This window comes from Oryctolagus cuniculus, chromosome 15, assembly GCF_051225735.1.
Source record: "Oryctolagus cuniculus isolate XC-2025 breed Fujian yellow rabbit chromosome 15, ASM5122573v1, whole genome shotgun sequence".
Lineage (NCBI taxonomy): Eukaryota > Metazoa > Chordata > Mammalia > Lagomorpha > Leporidae > Oryctolagus > Oryctolagus cuniculus.
In genome coordinates this window covers 80838035-80858381 of record NC_142881.1, presented here as the reverse complement: position 1 = coordinate 80858381, position 20347 = coordinate 80838035, and the positions used below count along the sequence as shown (strand labels likewise).

At 43.8% G+C, this 20347-nt stretch overlaps 1 long non-coding RNA gene across 3 annotated transcripts in view; it reads left to right on the top strand.

Annotated features, from left to right (window-relative positions):
* LOC149122104 (uncharacterized) overlaps positions 1-20347 on the top strand; it is a 54220-nt gene that overhangs the window by 28454 nt on the left and 5419 nt on the right. For 2 of the 3 annotated variants that reach the window (XR_016221759.1, XR_016221758.1), the window contains one exon: positions 512-1446. The exons of the other annotated variant lie outside the window; for it this stretch is intronic. This is a non-coding gene — a long non-coding RNA (uncharacterized LOC149122104). Of the gene's footprint in view, positions 1-511; positions 1447-20347 lie in introns of those variants that run through there. 3 annotated transcript variants of the gene reach the window in all.

Genomic DNA, 20347 nt, shown 5'->3' with positions numbered 1-20347 from the left:
ATTTTAAACAAGCTGTGAGACTTAGGTTGAGTTTCATTGTTTTCCTCTGGGTAGCCTGTTGCTCCAGGACTATTTGTTAAAAATTTTACCTTTATCGCTTCTTGGCCTTTTCGCTGAGATCAAGTGTAAAAAGTCTACCTTTCTGCTGTCGACTTCCTCTTCACTTTTGTCAAATGAAGTTGAACATCTTTGCTTTATTTCTTAGTTCCCTGTTCTCTTCTCATCGTCTAACCATGTACCCATCTATATATGCCACACAGTCTTCTTAATTTAGCTATTTCTTTTAACCAGATTTATTTATTTATTTATTTATTTATTTATTTATTTTTAAAGATTTATTTGGGAGACAGAGTTACAGACAGAGAGGTCCTTCATCTGCTGGTTCACGCCCCAAATGGCCGCAACGGGTGGAGCTGGGCTGATCAGAAGGCAGAAGCCAGGAGCTTCCTCTGGGTCTGCCATGTGGTTGTAGGGACCCAAGCACCTGGGCTACCCTCCACTGCTTTCCTAGGTCATCAGCAGTGAGCTGGATCAGAAGTGGAGCAGCCGGGACTTGAACCAGTGCCCATATGGGATGCAGGTACTGCAGAGAGACATAATGTACTATGCCACAGCACCCATCCTGACAGACTTATTTATTGCACTTTTTCTTCAAAGTTGTTTTAGTTATTCTAGTTATTTGCCTTTTCATATACCTTATAGAATAATCTTGCCCTTATCTCTAAGATTCTTATAAACTTAGTAGCAATTACATTAAGATTGTATCTCAATTTGGGGATAATTGACATAGTTACTATATTATGAACATAGGATATCTCTCTAATTAGATGTTACTTGATTTATTTTGTGATTATTTTGTGGATTTTTAACATACTAAAGGTTCTCATTTTTAAAATTAATGATACTATATTTTAAATTATTGTATTCATGGGCTCATTGATAGTACTTTCAAAATCAGTTGGTTTTTTGTGTATATTGACCTTGTATCCTGCAACCTTACTAAATTCAGGTAAAATGTATAAAAAGTATTTTTGGAGGCAAGGGGTATATTTCCTGAGATTTTCTATGTAGAAAATTATGGCATCTGGACATAGGGACAGTTTTGCTTCTTCCTTTGCAACCTGTATGCTTTATTTTCTTGTCTGATGCTGGATTGAAACCCAAGATTGCATTGAATAAGATTGCTGAGAGTGGAGGTTTTTGCATTCCTTTTGCTTTTTTGGGTTTATTTTGCTCTGCTCCCATCATGGTCTTGAGATGGGAGCCTATATTATTGTATTAATTATGTATACATTACTTTTCTTATATATATGTGTATATATTTAGTGCTATACATTTTCTTCTTAGCACTGCTATAGCAGTGTACCACACATTTTGATTTTAAATTTGGAGATTTTAAAAAAATTTCCCTAGAAACTTTGTCTTTCATATATGGATTATTTCCAACTGTGTTGTTTATTTTCCAAGTGTTTTGATGTTCTCCCCATTTTATTCCTGTTACTGATGTCCAGCTTGATTCCATTGTGGCAGAAGAATATACTCCTCATGACTTTAACTCTTTTAAATTGGTTGGGGATGATTTTAGAGCCTGGAATCTGATGTAACTTTGTGAATATTTTGTGAGCATTTGATAAAAAAATGTAATCTGTAGTTGGATGAATGTTCTAGAAACATTGATTAGATGCTGTTGACTGATAATGTTGTTGATTTTTCTATCCTTGCTGATATTTTTTTTTTCTAGTTGTTCTGTTGTTTGTTGGGAGTGGGGTGTTGAAGTCACCAGCTGTAATTGTAGGTTTTTCCATTTTCCCTTTTACTTTATCATTTCAGCTTCACATATTTTGCAGTTCTGTTGTTTGGTGTACACAAATACACATTCAGAAATGTTGCGACTTCTTGGTATATTGAACCTTTTGAAATATGTAACTCTAAGCCAGGTACTCTGATATGGGATGTTGGTGTTCCAAGTGGCATCTTAACCACTGTGCCAAACACCCAAACCAATGGTGTCTTTGGATAAATCTCTGTGCTCAGCTTGCCTAGTGTTTGCTCCAGATACTACATTATACACACATAACTTCTCACTTTCCACAAGAGTTTTCCTCTTAACACTTACAGTGAGATATTGAGCTGCTTCCCTTTCTACACTTTTACCTTTCCTTTCTATAGTATAATTACCTTAATTGTTTTCTTTAGACGTCTTTACAATCACATAGAAATGTGTTTAATTCTTCCTTCAACCATGAAGCATAATTTAGTAAACTCAGTGAGGAATGCTTATTTGATTACTCTTATTTTTTCTCACTGTATTTTTCCTTGCTTCCTGATCTTCCAAGATTCTTCCTTGTTCTTTCTGTTTAGAGAATTTCTTTTATTCATCCTTTTAGGATTGCTCTGCTGGTGACAAATACTCTGTTTTCATTTGTCAGAGACCATTTTCGTGTCCCCTGTTTTGATGAAGTATATTTTCACTGGATAGAGAATTCTGGGATGACATTTCTTTTAGCACTTGAAAAATGTCATTATTTACTTTTCAAAGCATTTTAAAAATTTATTTTAAGATGTAACAATGTTTTAAAGATTTATTTATTTGAAAAGCAGAGTTACAGAGAGAGAGAGGGAGACAGAGAGAGAGAGAGAGAGAGAGAGAGAGATCGATCTTCTATCCACTGGTTTACTCCCCAAATGGCTGCTGGGCCAGGCTAAACCAGGAGCCAGTGCTTCATCCAGGTCTCCCACTTGAGGGGCCAATCTGCTGCTGCTTTCCTGGGTGTATTAGCAGGGTTCTGGACCTGAAGTGGAGTAGCTGGCACTAAAACTGGTGCCCATGTGGGATGCTGGCATCACCGACAGTGGCTTAACCCATTATACCACAACACCAACCCCAGATTTAGCATTTTTTATCATTTTTGCTGCTATTGCTTCATATGTAGATATTCTACACATACACATATATATTATTTTTCTTGAACACAGGGATATTAATGTCACACAATGTGGGATTCATGACAATGGTCATAAAAAAGAATGAAGGGTATTTTGTCATGTAGATGGTATAACTCAGAGGAGAAACATATAACTATGTATACACTAAATAATATGACATCCATATCATTTTCATTTTTATACTCTTTCTAGATAGTAGTTTCCACAGTAAGATAAAATGTGGTATTTGCCATTCTGTGTCTGGCTTATTTCACTTACCATAATGATATCCAGTTTCACTGATTTTGTTGCAAAAGTCAGGATTTCTTTTTTTTTAATGGCTGAGTAATAGTTTGTTGTGTGTATATATATATATAACATTTTCTTTATCCAGTCATCGGTTGATGGGCATCTAGGTTGATTCCATATTTTTACTATGGTGAATTGGGCTGCTGTAAACTTGGGAGTGCAATATCAGCCTCCATATTTTCTGTGAAGGAATTTGCTGTTATTGTAATTATTGTTGCTTTATAGGTAAGATGCTTTGCTTTCACTGCTTTCAAGATATTTGCTAGGTGTTTAGTTTTCAGATATGTGAGTACAGTGTGTCTTCCATGGCTTTCTTTAGGTTTATCCTGTTTTGGTTTCACTCAGTGTCTTGTATGTTTTATGTCTTTCATGGAATTTTAAGTTTTAAGCTATTACTTTATGAGTACTTTTCTCTAAAATCTTGTCTTCTTTCTCTTCTTTCTGGGACTCTGATATCGTGCATGTCAGATGTTTTTGTAATGTCCCAGTGACACCTGAGGCTCTGTTCATTTTTAAAATCTATTTTCTGTCTTCACTCTTCAGATTATCTAATTCTAATTGATCTGTCTTTAAGACCACTGCTTCTTTCCTCTGTGCTCTTCAGTTTGCTTTTGAGCCCATCCTGTGTTTGCTCTTTTTTCCTTGGAGTTGTATTATTCACTTTCAAAATTTATGTTTGATTATTACTTATGTCTTCTGTTTCCTTACTGAGACTTTCTATTTTGAGTTTCCCCCAGTCTTTTGTTTCAAGTATGTTCCCAATCATTTGGTGATTAATTTTATGATAGCTGCTTTAAAGACCTGTCAGATTAATTCTGACATTGATGTCATCTCCATGTTGACATCTGTTGATCATCTTACTTGACACCTTTTTAAATCTTCCTAGTTCTTGTTATGATGAAGGATGTTAATTGAAATCTGAACATTTAGGGTATTATGCTAGGAGATGCTGAATATTTTTAACATTTGTGCCTTTTTTTTCATTTATTAACAGGCAGAGTAAAAGAGGGAGGGAAGAGGGGAGGGAGGGACACAGATTGAAAGAGATCTTCCATCTGCTGGCTCACTCTCCAGATGGTGGCAATAATCAGGATTAGGCTGGGCCAGGTCATGGTCATGGAACTGGAACTCCACCCTGGTCTCTTTACAAGGGCCCAGGCACCTGAGCTGTGATCCCTGAGCCAGGCTGCATTAGTAAGCTGGACTGGAGATGCAGGTGGCAGGACGCGAGCCTGCCCTCTTATATGGGGTGGCTGCGTCCCTAGCAGTGCCTTAACCCACTGTGCGACAAACTTGCCCTGGATTATGAAATCCTCTGTGTGGTTGACCTCTCTGCTCTGGTAGGAAAAGGTGTAGATGCTGCCTGGTTACTGCTACATAAGGGGTAGAGGTCCACATTCCCTGCTCAGCCTCCATTGAGATCCAAAATTGGTGAATTCTTTGTTACTTCTGCTTGGACATGGAAGTTCCAGCTCCTCCCTGGGTCCTCACAGACACCATGATTGGGGGGAGTTGCTCATTACCCCGATGTGTAGTCATAAAAGTCTGGTTTCCCACCACGATGCCTCTGACGCTGCCCTGGCAGTTATGGATGGAGAGGGCTGATTTTCACCCTTCCCTTCTCTGTGAGCGCCCTCGTTGGAGACAAGCCTCACTCGAGTGCCACAAAGGTGGACGTCTAAGCTTGCCTCTTGGTTTTTGCTGGTGCAGGTGAGGGTGGGCCATGGTCCTTTCTCTGTCATTTTTGTTGTAGTGAAACAGTTATTACCCAGTTTTCTGTCTTGCAAAACTGCATGTTTCCTAGTACTTTGGAGACAGAAAATAGTACTGTGCTGCTGGGGCTTAGTGCCACTTGGTGTTGCCCAGTTGTGTGCTTCTTCAGCTCCAAGTCCAGGATATAAGAGAGAAATAGAAAACCTGGGGGATTCATCCGACATGTTGTTCCTCACAGCCCGAGGTCCAGCCAGTCTGCTGCCATCTCTCCACCTTTCAGAGTCGTCTTCTGTTTTTCCTATGTGATATCCAGGGATCCAGATTGTCGTTGGGGGTGGGAGGGAAAGAAAGGCACATCTGCTCTGCCATGTAGAAGCAGAAGTCCTGGCTCAAGTCATTTTATTCCGGATCCATTTCACAGAAATAAACCACATTGAAATAATAGCTTCCATGTAATAATTTGCTTGTCTTCCCAGATCTGCCAGTGACTTGCATCTGTGTTATCTCTCTGTGTGTGTGTGTGTGTGTGTGTGTGTGTGTGTCTCAATTTCCTTGCAGTATGGGAGACGTCTCTCGCAGGAGCTAAAGCCACAGCTCATATTGAGTAATAGATTCTATTCAGTTCTGCTTCCCTGGGAGCATTGGAGCACATTAATTATATGTACTCTTTCTTATCCACAGCTTCATCCTTCCTGTTAACTAGATTTTCCCATTGGCTTTTTAAAAATTTTTAAATTTTTTAAAATTTTTTTATTTTTATTTTTTGACAGGCAGAGTGGATAGTGAGAGAGAGAAAAAGGTCTTCCTTCTCCATTGGTTCGCCCTCCAGTGGCCGCCACGGCCAGCACACTGCGGCCGGCGCACCATGCTGATCCGAAGCCAGGAGCCAGGTGCCTCTCCTGGTCTCCCATGCGGATGCAGGGCCCAAGGACTTGGGCCATCCTCCACTGCACTCCCGGACCATAGCAGAGGGCTGGCCTGGAAGAGGGGCAACCGGGACTAGAACCCGGTGTGCTGGCACCGCAGGTGGAGGATTAGCCTATTGAGCTGCAGTGCCAGCTGGCTTTTTAAATTGTGTTCAAGCTCTTCCATTAAGTACTAGTCAAATCCTAGCCACAAATTCCTTCTAGCTATTGTGGTGTCTCCCTGCTTCGCTCATTGAACTTCTCAAAATGTTTTCATTTATTCATCCCCCGTTCACCCCTCAACCACTCCAGTGTGGTTTTGGTTCCCATAATTTCACATCCTGTTAACTCTACTGAAGAGAGATATTTCTTTGTGCCCTCTTTCTTCTATTAAATGTTAAAAAAATGTAGATTTTCCATCTGCTGGTTCACTCCCCTAAATTTCTTTTTTTTTTTAACTTTTATTTAATGAATATAAATTTCCAAAGTACGAATTATGGATTACAATGGCTTCCCCCCCATACCGTCCCTCCCACCCACAACCCTCCCCTTTCCCACTCCCTCTCCCCTTCCATTCACATCAAGATTCATTTTCGATTATCTTAATATACAGAAGATCAGCTTAGTATACATTCACTCCCCTAAATTTCTACAACAGCCAGGGCTGAGGCTGGGTCAGGCCAAGTCCAGGATCCAGGGACTCCCTCTGGGTTTCCCTTGTCGGGGGTAGCAGGGGCTCAAGTACTTGACCCATCATGTGCCACATCCAGGGTGTGAGCAGGAAGCTGGGTGGGATGTGGAATCGTCAGACTTGCACCAGGCACTCGGATACGGCACACAGGAGCCTGAAGAAGTGCCTTGACCCGCCCATCAAACGCCCACTCGCTCTGCTTCTCAAATTCTCAGCAACATCTTTGTTATCATGGTCACTCCTGGTTCTCGAAGCACTCTTCCCTTGGCTTCCACACGACAGCATTTTCCTGGTGTTTCCTCTACTTCTCTGGACACGTCTTCTCTGTTTATTTTTTGAACTCCTTCTTTCTATGCAGCAAGCAGATGTTGGCATTCTCAGAATTCAGTCACAGCTCTCATTTCTCAGCTTGCTTAGATTTTTCTTCCTGGACATTCTCTTACACAATATGACTTTTGGTTATCATCGATATGCAGACAGCATACACATTTGTACGCAACCTCATCTCTCCTCTGAGGTTCAGACTTGCAATACGTATCTCCTCTTAGAAGCCTGCAAGTCCCTGCAAACCAATCTGTCCAGAACTGAGATCAAAGTCTCCTGAGAGCAGACCTCCACCCTCCTCTCCATCTGTTGTCTCCCATGTTCAACACATCAACACACGGCTGACTTTATCTTCTAAATAACTTACCAGCCTGTTGCTTTGTCTCTCATCCCAGCACACTGACTCAAGAGCTCATCCCCCTCTCCTACCATGGACATTGGCATAGCTGCCTCAGCCTCCCCTGCACCTGCCCTTGCTCCTCGCCAAACTGGCTGCCACTCTGCAGCCCAAAATTTTTTTTTTTTCAGAATTCAGTTCTCTCTCTCTCTCTCTCTCCCCTCTTTCCCTCTCTTTCTGCCTTGCCAATATTCTTAGAACAGAGGCAGTTCCTTCTGTACGTGGCTCTGAATTCCCAGTCTCATTTTGTACAATTTCACTGCAGTTTCTGCTTCAGCCACTCTGGCCTTTCAGTGACCATGATGCCCTGTGATACTCCTGCTCCAGGGCAGGGTTCTCTGTGAGACCCGAGTCTCAAACCAGTGCCCATATGGGATGCTGGCACTGCAGGCGGCAGCTTTACATGCTATGCCACAGCTCCAGCCCCCATTGAATCCATTTTATAAACCTCTTGGGGCCGGCACTGTGGTGCAGTTGATTAAGTCTCTGCCTGATGTGTTGGCGTCCCACATGGGTGCCAGTTTGAGTCCTGGCTGCCCCACTTCCAATCCAGCTCTCTGCTATGGCCTGGGAAAGCAGTAGAAGATGGCCCAAGTGCTTGAGCCCCTGCACCTGTGTGGGAGACCTGGAAGAAGCTCCTGGCTCCTGGCTTCAGATCAGCACAGCTCCAGCTGTTGTGGCCATTTGAGGAGTTAACCAGAGGATGGAAGACCTTCCTCTCTGTCTCTTCATCTCACTGTCTGTAACTCTACCTCTCAAATAAGTAAATAAATCTTTTAAAATAAAAACCTGTTATATTTATCAGTAGTCTCTGTTCCTAGGATTCTAGTGGCCTGAATTCTTCATTGTGGTCACACAGATCACCAAAACTCTGTTCATCTTTTTCCTCCCATCTTTTTTTTTTTTTCTTTTCTCTCTGTTATCATTCTCTGCCTCATCCAATGAATTTTACATTTTGGTTGTTATTTTTTTTTTTCAGTTCCAAAACTCCTATTTGATTCTTCCTACACATTCTTATTTGCTAACCTTCTGATTTGTCATTTTTTTCAAGAGTGTTTACTATTGCTTGTTGGGCCATTTGCACAATAGCTGTGCCACTGTCTCTCCCAAGTATTTTAACATCTGTGTTATCTTGGCGTCTGTGCCTGTTAATAATAGTCTTCCCACTCAGGTTGAGAGTTTCCTGATTCTCCGGTGCTGCATAATCCAGGATTGTTTCCTGAATAGTGTGAATACTATATTTTGTACTCTGGGTCGTTTTTAAAGGCAGATAACCAGGCTGCATTTCTACCACAAGCTTCAACTCATTTTCTTTGGACTGTGATTCAGATTTGGCCCACATGTGTGCCACTTTGTGGTCAGTCTGAGACTTGGGCAATGATTCATTGGTTGATTTAGTTCTAAATCTCTTGTACACTCAGCAGAATCAGATCCCTTCATGGCCAGCTTGAAGGTGAGTCCATGAGTTGTTGAATAATTTTATGGAGTTTCTTTTCTTCCTTTCTGCTCAATTCATGGTCTCTCAGATACAGTATATACATTTTTAAATTCATTTATTTTATTTATTTGTGAGAGAGGGAGGAGAGAAACAGGCAGATATACAGAGAAAAAGCTCCTGTCTGCTGCTTCACTCCCCAAATGTCCACAGCAGCCAGGGCTGTGCCAGCCTGAAGCTGGGGCCGGGAACCCCATCCAGGTCAGCCGCATCGGTGGCAGGGACCCAGCTGCTTTGAGCCACCGCCCACTCCCTTCAGGATGTGCATCAGCTAGGAACTGGAATTGGAGTAGAACTTGCACTCAGACCCAGGCACTCTGAATAGGGGTGTGGACATCCCAAGCAGCATCTTCACCTTTGTAGCAATAGTGCACTTCCGTTTTGCATTTTTAAAACTTTTTAAAATTTTGAGCTAATTTAAAACCCATAAAAGTGGCAAAAATCACATAGGAATTTTACATGTGTGCCTCACACAGCTTTTCCCAGCAACACCTTGTATCTCCGAGCGTATTTTCGAAGTCAGGAAATTGGCAGTGGTACAATACTGTTGGTTAAACTGTGGCACTTGTTTGGTTTTCATCAGTTTTTGTTGTTGCTGCTGCTGGTGTGTGATGCTGTGGGGTTTCTCCACACGTGTAAATCAGCATTGAGACCTCCACAATCAAGACACAAAACTCTCCATCACTGCAAAGGAACTCTTTCAGTCAACCTCTGTATAATGACACCTTCCCCCTGACCCTCACTCTGGCAACCACTGGGCTGTTCTCCATCATTAAAATTTTATCATTTCAAGTCTGTTCTAAAAATGGAATTGTGCAGTAGATCCATTAGTTTGAAGAGAACCCAATTTTTGGCTCCATGCGTTTTGTTGTTGTATGGCATTCAGACACCTAGCCAACATGCCTTTGCTAGAGCAAAAACTGTGAAATGCTGTCCCTCCCCTCCAGTTCTTCGAACAAATGCATATATTTTAATTTTTTTATTTGACAGAGTTAGACAGTGAGAGAGAGAGAGAGAGAGAGAGACAGAGAAAATGGTCTTCCTTCCGTTGGTTCACCCCCCAAATGGTTGCCATGGCTGGCGCGCTGCGCCGATCCAAAGCCAAGAGCCAGGTCCCGCCTCCCGGCCTCCCATACAGGTGCAGGGGCGCAAGCACTTGGGCCATCCTCCACTGCCTTCCCGGGCCACAGCAGAGAGCTGGACTGGAAGAGGAGCAACCAGGACTAGAACCCGGCGCCCAAATGGGATGCCGGCGCTGCAGGTGGAGGATTAACCAAGTGAGCTGTGGCGCTGGCCCACAAATACATACATTTTAAAAAGAGGCATTATAGCCAGGGTGTATGAACTGATGGTGCTAAAGGCCTCCCCCGCCCCATTGTTGTCTGCTTCCAAGAGCCAGACTGCTGGCCTGCGGCAGAAAGAGTGAAGTCAGCTTCCCCTGGACGAGTTGTGGCTCCAGGTCACAAACGATGGCAAGGGGACTAGGTGCCTCCTCCTTGGCCCCAGCACGGTCCCTGTCTGCCTCCGTGTGAGGATTGGAAAATAATATGCTGGCACCACCGAGTGAAGCTGTGCCAGAAAGGACCCGTTTAAACACACCTATTATCCCTGCGGCTTTGTCAACAAAATATTTCAAACCCTGATGAATCTCTCTGTGTTCCTAGATTTATTTTTAGGTGCAGCACAACAGATTGTTTCTTTGTTTGTGTTTCTGTTTGCTCACGGTTATTACTTCCTTCTGAGTGGTTCATCATAGTGGCAGTCTGCAGTCATAGAGTGATCCTCTGGCAGCATGACTGTATTATTATTTATTATGTATTGAGTGTCATAAAGGCTCATAAGACTCATCAGGTGCCCTCAAGAATCCCAGCCATTGGCTGCCATACACACAGACACTTACTGGGGGGCTGGACCTGGAGCCGCAAAGACAGAATGGCAGTTTGGGAGAGCAATTAGTCCCTTCCAGCTTCCTCCTAGCAGGGGAAGTGGCTGCAGAGCGCAGGAAGCTCCAGGCAGTAAGGAAATGGAGAAGAGAACGGACAGACCATGCACTCCTGATGCAGGTTTAGTAGGCGAAGGTGGCATGGGGTGGCATGGCTCCTTCAGTTAGGAAAACTCAACTCTGAATTTCACATCTTCTGAAATGAGATGCTGTAGTCGTGAGAGAGGCTGGGGGCTGATAACAGGAGGTCAAAGGAACTTTACATTCATTGATTATCTGTGTGTGCCAGCACTGATCTGGGCCTTGAGGACTAGCAGACTGGACTGGTGTAAGAAACACAGAAGGCTGGCATTGTGGCACCGGGGTTTAAACCACCTTCTGCAGTGCCAGTATCCCATAAGGGCAGTTTGAGTCCCGGCTGCTTCACCTCCATCCAGCTCCCTGCTAGTGTGCCTGGAAAGGCAGAGGGGATGGCCCAAATGCTTGCACCACTGCACGCATGTGGGAGACCCTGAAGAAGCCCCTGGCTCCTGGCTTCAGCCTGGCTCAGCCTTGGCTGTCTTGGCTGTTTAGGGAGTGAACCAGCAGATGGACGATCTCTCTGTCGTTCCCCCTCTATCTGTAACTCTTTCAAATAAATAAATAAATCTTTTTAAAAAATTATTCGAGTTATACAAATTTTGTGTTTTTCCTAGATACAGATTTAGGAACATTTAGGACACTTCGCCCCCTATCTTCCTCTTGCCCATGTTCCAACCCTTCTTCCTCCTCCCTCTCACATTCCCACTCTTAATTTTTACAAAGGTCTACTTTCAGTTTACTTAATTATTAAACAAAGAAAAATTTGTGTCTTTTAAAATTTTTTTAAAAGATTTATTTGTTTACTTGAAAGCCAGAGTTACAGAGAAGGAGGGAGATAGAGAGAGAAAGAGAGAGAGGTTTTACATCCACTGGTTCACTCCCTAGATGGCTGCAACAGCCAGAGCTGCCCCGGTCTGTAGCAAGGAACCAAGAGCTTCTTCTGGGTCTCCCACGTGGGTGCAGGGGCCCAAGGATTTGGACCACAGCAGAGAGCTGGATTGGAAGTGGAGCAGCTGGGATTTCAATTGGCGCCCATGTGGGATGCTGGCACTGCAGGCAGTGGCTTTACCCACTACACCATAGCGCCAGCTCCGTATTTTTTTTATATTAGGAAACAAAAGGAATTCAGAAGGAGCCAAGTCAGGGCTATTTTCCATTGAACCTCTCACAAAATCACCTTCTTTGATGAGAGGCATGAGTAGGAACTTTGTCATCATAGAAGATTCTCTTGCAAAGCTTCCTGGGCATTTTTCTGCTAACCTTTGGGTGACTTTCTCGAAACAGCCTCGTAAGAAGCAGATGTTACCTTGCTTTATTCCCCAAAAAGTCAACAGCACAGTGCCTTGAGCACCTCCAAAACCGTTGCCATGATCTTTGCTTTTGATCAGTTCACTTGTTTTTCTAAATCTCATGTTTTTAATATTCACTTTTTAGCCTTCTTTCTATAGGAAGTAATGTTCCATTAGTGCAGAATTACTTTGGGTTATATAATGTATTCAAGTATTCTTTTCCATTTTTGCCCAAGAAATCATATGTGTGAAGTTCTGTATCAGTACCTTGGAAAGGAGGAGGAAAGTCTCACAAACTATGAATTTTTTTTCAGTAAACTAACTCACTGGTGTCCTCTTTTAGAGTTAACAGGTGAACACATGAATAGAAAAGTTGAGAGTCACTGCCTTTACAGACACAACCTCTCCTTTCGTGGCTAATATAGCCTTAATTGGCAATTCTGTACCAGTTTTAAATGTTTATATAATTTTGGTGAGTGTAAATAAAGGAAGCTAATGATCTTGTATCACCAATTGTGTTGGACATCAAAGAGTTACTGGTTTTTATCATGCTGTCATTCAGATGAATCCCCTGAGATGTTATTACACACATGTAATCAGTTGTCTCTATAAATGATGCATGTAAATGTTCTGTACTTGTCATATCCTGTGAAGGATCCCTTCATCAACTGTGAGCCTGAAGACACCATATCATCTGTCCACACTCTGGCCCTTGTCTATATGTGTATGTACATATACACATATATATATATCACTTTGTTTTTGTTTTTAATATTTATTTATGTATTTGAAAGTCAGAGTTACAGAAAGAGAATGAAAGAAAGAGAGAGAGAGATCTTTCATCTCTGGTTCACTCCCCAGATGACCACAATGGCCAGGGCTGGGTCAAGCTGAAGCTAGGAGCCAGGAGCTTCATCTGGGTCTCCCACATGGGTGGCAGGGGCCCAAGCACTGGGGCCATCTGCTGCTGCTTTTCCTAGGCACATTAGCAGGGAGAAGTATCAGAAATAGAGCAGCTGGGACTTGAAATTGTGCCCATATGGGATGCCGGTGTCGAAGGCAGTGACTTTACCTGCTGTACCACAATTCCAGCCCCACCACCTTGGTTATAAGGAAGAGTAAATGGAGATTTTGTCTTGTAATAATCACCTTGAGATGCAAAAATGTAATGTTTTGGTGTGTACTGTATGTAATCAAACACAAATGAAACAGAATCAGCTATAACTAAAAAATTGGGCAAATCTAGATCACTTTCATTACATCAGTCTATGTATTTTAAAGATCATATTTATGTTCTTAGATTTAATCTTTTCAACATTTTCCCATGTTCACTTCGTATGTAGATATCATATACATGCATACTATTTTTCTTGAAAACAAGGATATTAATATTATATGATGTAGGATTCATAACAGTTGTCACAAGTGAGGAAATAATGGTGTATTTTTCTTTTTTTAAAAAATATTTATTTACTTGAAAGGCAGAATTATAGAGAGGCAGAGAGAGAGAGAGAGAGAAAGAGAGAGAGAGAGTTCTTCTATCTGCAGGTTCACTCTCCAGATGGCCACAATGGCTGGTGCTGTGCTGATCCAAAGCCAGGAGCCAGGAGGTTCCTCTGGGTCTCCCATGTGGTTTCAGGGGCCCAAGGACTTAGGCCATCTTTCACTGCTTTCCCATTCCATAGCAGAGAGCTGGATCAGAAGTGGAGCAGCCGGGACTCAAACCAGCACCCATATGAGATGCTGGCACTGCAGGTGGTGGCTTTAACTGCTGCATCACAGCTCTGGCCCCAATATGGTATATTATTAAATTGTAGAGGTTGTAATTTAATGGAGATAATATTTATAACCATGGACCAAACAATATGATATCCACACACTTTTCTTTCTTTCATATGTGTGTATGTGTATTAACCTTTACATATGAGAGGAAACATGATGTTTGTCTTTCTGGGTCTGCATTATTTCCCTTAGCATAGTGATCTCCAGTTCCACCCAGAAGTCGGCATATGAAAGCACTCCCATGTTTATTGTAGATCAACTCACAATAGCAAAGAAATGGACTCAACCAAGATGTCCATCAGCTGATGACTGGAAATAGAAAACGTGGTCGGCCGGTGCTGTGGCTCAGTAGGCTAATCCTCCACCTTGCGGCGCCGGCACATTGGGTTCTAGTCCCGGTCGGGGCGCCGGATTCTGTCCCGGTTGTCCCTCTTCCAGGCCAGCTCTCTGCTGTGGCCTGGGAGTGCAGTGGAGGATGGCCCAAGTCTCCCCATGGGAGACCAGGATAAGTACCTGGCTCCTGCCTTTGGATCAGCGCGGTGCGCCAGCCACAGAGTGCCACCCGCGGCAGTCATTGGAAGGTGAACCATCGGCAAAAGGAAGACCTTTCTCTCTGTCTCTCTCACTGTCCACTCTGCCTGTCAAAAAAAAAAAAAAAAAAAAGTAAATAAAAGAAAAAGAAAATGTGGTCATGTGCAAGGTGGACTGTTAGATATGGAACACACAGGTCCCTTTTGCTTTGACTGGACCACGTCCACCTCTTGGTAGCCACTTCTCTAGCTGTGCTTTGTCTTCAGAGTCCTTCAGGTAAAGCCAGGTTTCATCTCCTGTTATAACTCTTCAAAGAAATGCTTCAGAATCTTGGTGTAGCTTATTTAAAGTTTCCACTGAAAGTTCCGCTTTTGTCTGCAGCCGAGTTGGATGCCACATTCTGGCACCTGTTAAGTGGAAAGTTTGCTGCACTTTTCTTTTTGGGGCCAGAGCTGTTTAAGCTGAACGAGTTGAGGTGTCTGCAGTGTTGGCTGCTGGTTCTGCTGTCAGTTGTGTGTCTTCGTCAAGTAGGGCTTGAATAAGTTTAATTGCTTCTTTGCAGATTCATGTGCATAGTCTTCTGCTGTGGGTTTATCTTCAACATCCTCTTGTACTTTTTTGAAATAATTTACCATTTGTAAATTGCTAATTCCACTGGAGCGTTGTCTTAATTTCACCATTCTCCCCAACCTTCATAAACTTGGCATTTGTTCTTGCCTCAATTTTAGCAGAATCCATGCTGCTCTGATTCGGTGCCTGATTCAAAGTGATGTTTGATCTTTCCTAGGGCCTCGAACTAGATTGTACTCAGACACAGTATAATAAGTTAGTATGAGTTTATTTTGGTGCAGATAAATTTTGCAGCTTATGCATAGTTTTTCCTTAAAACTTACTTTCCATGAAAATTTTGAAGACCCTTTGAATATCTCACTAGAGACTACTGGGTAGTTACTTAAGTCCGTGCCTCAGTCGGCTTCCCTTGAATTGCATCACTGGTAGTCCCTATGGAGTGTGTGCTGGCTGGGGGTCCTTCTTGCTGGTTCTGCTGCTCACTGCCTATACGGACTGCTTTCTCCAAGTTCATGGCCCTGGGGGTGCATAGCACAGAAAAGAAACAGAACAGGAGAGCTGCCTCTAGCTGTTCCTGCCTCCTAGGCTTGCCTCTCTCTGAGGTGGTAAGGGGCACATACTCCAGCCTCATGAGGACAGTTGTGCTTCATTTCTGGGCATGGGGCCTTTCTTTACCCTTCTCCCTCTGGTGTGAGACTCCCTTCTCTTGGAGTCTGAAAATCCCAGGCAGCCAAGATGTTCTCAACTCACTCTAACTAATGCTGTATCAGCCATGTGATGCCCCTGTGGAGATGCAGGCTGCAGGCATGCCTCTTTATTTTCCCCTCAGTGACAATAAGGTGTAGCTTGTAAATCTCTCAAGTTGATTTTTCACTTTTGATTGCAACCCAGGGCTGATGAAAATTTCCTGCATGTTTATGACCCATCAGTCCTTCTAATGGAGAGAAAGGCATTCGACCCCTGTGCTCAAGTCAGCAGCCTACTCAACGTCCTATGCATGACAGAATTTTGTTATGCATTTTAAATGATATGGAGCTCATATACACCCTAGATAAAACTTGATGTCTCTGGTTAAGTCTTCCTGTTTAAATTTATCTGTCTTCCCAGAGCTGGCTCCACTGAACCCTGAAGCTTGAGGAAAGCAGCAGAGCACTTTCCCTGGGAAAGCAGGGGTGATGCCCTAGCGTTCACCTTCCCCTGACCTAACTCTGGACCTGCCCCATGGTGTCCAGCAGCTGCCTGCCGTGGGCATCACTCCTGATGGTCACACACTTGGGACATCTGTACCTGTGCAGCCACTCACTTCCCAGGGCTGGAGAGTGTAAATTCTGTGAATACAGGTGCGGGCACAGCTAGTCTGCTGCTGCCTCTCTCATAGCCACATCGGTGTTGAGCACATGATGAACCCTCAGTATTTCCTGAAAATGAATGATTGCAATGAGTAATGGAGATTTTGTCTACACAACTACCACACGCTGTAGCAAATATTTAAATATAAATAAGATAAATTTATAAATAACTATATAAAGAAATAAGCAGTTTAAATTAAGAAACTTCTGGGGCTGGTGTTGTGGTATGGTACATTAAGCCATTGCCTGCAATGCTGGCATCATAAATGGATGCCAGTTCAAGTCCTGGATGCTCAGTTTCCCATCTGCTGCCACTGCACCCATATAGGAGACCCAGATATTATTCCAGACTCCTGGCTTTGGTCTGGCCCAGTCTCAACCATTGCAGCCATTTGGGGAATGAACCAATGGATAGATCTGTCTGTCTGTCTGTCTCTCTTTTTCTCTCTCACTGTCTGTCTCTCTTTCTTTAACTCTGCCTTTCAAGTGAGTAAATTTTTTAAAAAATTAAGAATTTTCTCACTATTGACTCAAGTTCTTATTGGTGGAATAGTTAGGAAACAACTAATGAATGCCAGCTCCAGCCAAAGACGAGTCTCAGGGGTAGGGGTGAAAGGGAAGCATTCTCTCCTCCCTGTGAAGGTTCACTGAGAGGAACTGAAGATAGACAGATACAGAAGTTGTCACCTGCATGGAGGCCATCATGGTGATGACCTACTAGCCTGACATGATTTATCTGTTTGTCAGCTTTTCTTGACTACAGCAAGATACCCGATAGAAGCTCCTCATGAAGGAAGTAGGTTAATTTGGCTCCTGGTTTTGGAAGTTCACACTCCAAGACTGGGTGGGCTGTTGGGTGGAGCATGTGTTCAGGATAGTTCACATGTTGAGCTAGAATACAGTCAGCAGCACCCATGCCAAAGCCGGAGCCCTTTGCTGCCTTCCAGTAGCCTCTGCAAACGGATCCACATCTTGAAGTTTAGCCTCCCACACAGTATCAGGGTTGGGCACAGTGAGGCTACCAGGGGCCTTACTTCAGTTCCCTGCTGCATCCTCATTTCCTTCTGAAACCTCATCAGCACGGCTTTTGTTGTTCTTCCAGGCCCTTGTTAAAATTGCCCTGATCTCAGCTTATGGCACTTGAGGCTTTCTCTAGCTGGCTCCCCCAAGATCTTTTTTATTTTTTTAAAGATTTATTTGTTTATTTGAAAGACAGAGAGAGAGAGAGAGAGAGAGGTCCTCCATCCACTGGTTTACTCCCCAAATGGCCACAATGGCCGGAGCTGTGCTGATCCAAAGCCAAGAGCCAGGAGCTTCCTCCACATCTCCCATGCGAGTGCAGGGGCCCAAGGACTTGGGCCATATTCTGCTGCTTTCCCTGGCCATAGCAGAGAGCTGGAAGGGAAGTGGAGCATCCGGGACACAAACTGGCACCCATAGGGGATGCTGGCACCACAGGTGGTGGCCTTACCTACCACACCACAGTGCCGGCCCCTCCCTCAAATTCTTTTCCAGTAAACCTTTTCTTCCCCCAAACTTTTTCCAGTAAACCAATTCCAAAGCTTCCCCCAAGTTTTTGGGTTTTTGTTACAGTGATGACCCCACTCCCACTCTCAGTTTTGTATACTGGTCATCTTATTACTAAAAGGAAAGGCAGCTGATTTCAACTCACAGTCTCAGGTTGGCCATGTGTCAAGGCCAGGGATTCAAGATGTTGACACCGAGAAAGAATCCATCACAAGGTGAACCAGGAAGCAGAGAGGGAGCAGGTAGGCCCAACCTGGCTTTTGTAGCCAGCACTCTCATGAAAACGACCTGAAGCATGCTCACAGTGACCCAAGGACCCCCCAGCAGGCTCACCTCTCATACACCTTAGTGGTATCAATCTTTTACTCCCTTAATACCACGAACTTATGACCGTGGGGCTAACATGTCTGCATGAGTCCTGGGAGCCCTGTGCCATCAAACCATAGCATTTCAGAAGCCTGTATATCCCTTGTCCCCAGGGGAGGAGGAGAATGGAGCAGATAGACAACTTAGAGGAGACTAGTAGATGAGTTTCAGGGAATTCATAGGGCTTGAAGACACACACAGTCGCCTGGGACAAAGTCCACCCACCGGACCTGCAGGATAGACAAGGGGTAACACAAGATTCTTTTTGTGATACAGAATGGGCTCAAGTAGAGACAAGAGAGTGTGACAAAAGTCGCCCCAGATAGGTTGACAGACTTCACTCTTTCTTCCTGCCATATGAGTTTCAGTTGATGAAAACTCAGCAGAGGGACCAGAGGTAATTAGATTCTTCTTTGGGGGTCCAGAATTTAGCACAAAAGGAGACATGAGAGGAAGTCTCTCCTGACACCCGCTCTGCTCTAGGTCCCTATAGTTTAAAATAGGCAGCAAGCCAGGGTACCATATTTAGGAGTGAAAGTCTCTGGACTCCTTCTTGAGCACTGTATATATAACATCACACTTCACAGGGATTATTCCAACACTGGGGAATGTTGACTCTGGGTTTATTCCTCCTCAGTCTCAGCCAGCTACTTCAGAACCTGAATTCAGCCCAACCTCTGAAGTTTCATCTTTCAGTGATGTTAACTCCAGGAAATCATCGAGAAGTCCCTATGTCTGATTTCTCACTCTGCTACAGTGCTCAGTTTACTTTTATTCGCTTTCCCAGTCCTTCTCACTAGGGATCGGATTATCCTTCAGAAAGTTCAGGGGTGCTAAGGGAGATCCGGGAGCACATGGAATGTGAAGCCAGTCTACTGCAGAGAATTATCAGAAAATGAAGTGACAACACATTTGGTTAAAGGTCTTAACTGGGGTTAGACTCTAGAATCAGGCAGCCCTTCCTTCCTTCACAGAGAGTGAGTTCCTGGGAGCTGATCAGAGGAGATTGGTATTGTAGACCAAGAAGGGCTGAAGAACACGAAACTAAAATCAAAACGTGGCTTAAAGAGCAAAAAGTGGATAAATATAGGATGATGGAAAAGAATAAAAGCAATTTGTTCTTTTTTATTTTTTTAAAGATTTACTTTTATTTATTTGTAAGGCAAAGTTAGAGAGAGGAAGAGACAGAGAGGGAGGTCTTCCATCCACTGATTCACTCCCTAAATGAGCACAACAGCTGGGGTTGGGCAGGCCAAAGCCAGGGGCAAGGAGCTTCTTCTGGGTCTCCCATGTGGGTGGCAGGAGCCCAAGCACCAAGCACTGAGCTGTCCTCTGCTGCTTTCTCAGGCATGTATGGGATGCTAGTGTTGCAGGCAGTGGCTTAACCTGCTGTGCACCACACCAGCCTGCACTTTTTCTTTCAAAGTGATTTTCCTTGTAAAGTGGGGAAGAGGCGACAGAAAATAGAAAAATCAGGTAACTTTTTTTTTTGGACAGGCAGAGTGGACAGTGAGAGAGAGAGACAGAGAGAAAGGTCTTCCTTTGCCATTGGTTCACTCTCCAGTGGCCGCCGCAGCTGGCGCGCTGCGGCTGGTGCACCACGCTGATCCGAAGGCAGGAGCCAGGTGCTTCTCCTGGTCTCCCGTGGGGTGCAGGGCCCAAGCACTTGGGCCATCCTCCACTGCACTCCCTGGCCACGGCAGAGAGCTGGCTTGGAAGAGGGGCAACCAGGACAGAATCTGGCACCCCAACCAGAACTAGAACCTGGTGTGCCGGCACCGCAAGGCGGAGGATTAGCCTAGTGAGCTGCGGCGCCAGCCGGATTTTATCTTTTTTTACTGATGTGTAGTATTCCATAGAGTCCATATTCCATGATTTCTTTAACCAGTATTCTGTTGATGGGCATTTAGGTTGATTCTGTGTCTTAGCTGTTGTGAATTGAGCTGCAAAAAACATGGAGATGCAGATAACTCTTTTATTTGCTGATTTCATTTCCCTTGGATAAATTCCAAGGAGTAGCATGGCTGGGTCGTATGGTAGGACTATGTTCAGGGTTCTGAGGTACCTCCAAACTGTCTTCCATAGTGGCTTTTTCAGTTTGCATTCCCACCAACAGTGGATTAGGGTACCTTTTCTCCCACATCCTCTCCA